The following is a 214-nucleotide window of genomic DNA, read 5'->3' as shown; positions in this document are numbered from 1 at the left end:
CATTTCCTTTATTTTCATGACTATTTACATTGTAGTTTCTCATTGAAGGCATCAAAACTATGAATGAACACGTGTAGAATTATGTACTTAACAAAAAAGTGTGAAATAACTGAAAACATGTCATATATTTTAGTTTATTCAAAGAAGCCACCCTTTGCTCTAAATACTGCTTTGCACACTCTTGGCATTCTCTTGATGAGCTTCAAGAGGTAGT

At 32.2% G+C, this 214-nt stretch overlaps 1 protein-coding gene across 2 annotated transcripts in view; it reads right to left on the bottom strand.

Moving 5' to 3' along the window:
• drap1 (DR1-associated protein 1 (negative cofactor 2 alpha)) overlaps nucleotides 1-214 on the bottom strand; it is an 8,890-nt gene that overhangs the window by 4,713 nt on the left and 3,963 nt on the right. The gene's annotated exons all lie outside the window — the stretch shown is intronic.

Source organism: Etheostoma spectabile, chromosome 19 (genome assembly GCF_008692095.1).
Source record: "Etheostoma spectabile isolate EspeVRDwgs_2016 chromosome 19, UIUC_Espe_1.0, whole genome shotgun sequence".
NCBI lineage: Eukaryota > Metazoa > Chordata > Actinopteri > Perciformes > Percidae > Etheostoma > Etheostoma spectabile.
Note: the sequence above shows the minus strand (reverse complement) of the source record. Positions and strands in the feature narration are given on the sequence as shown.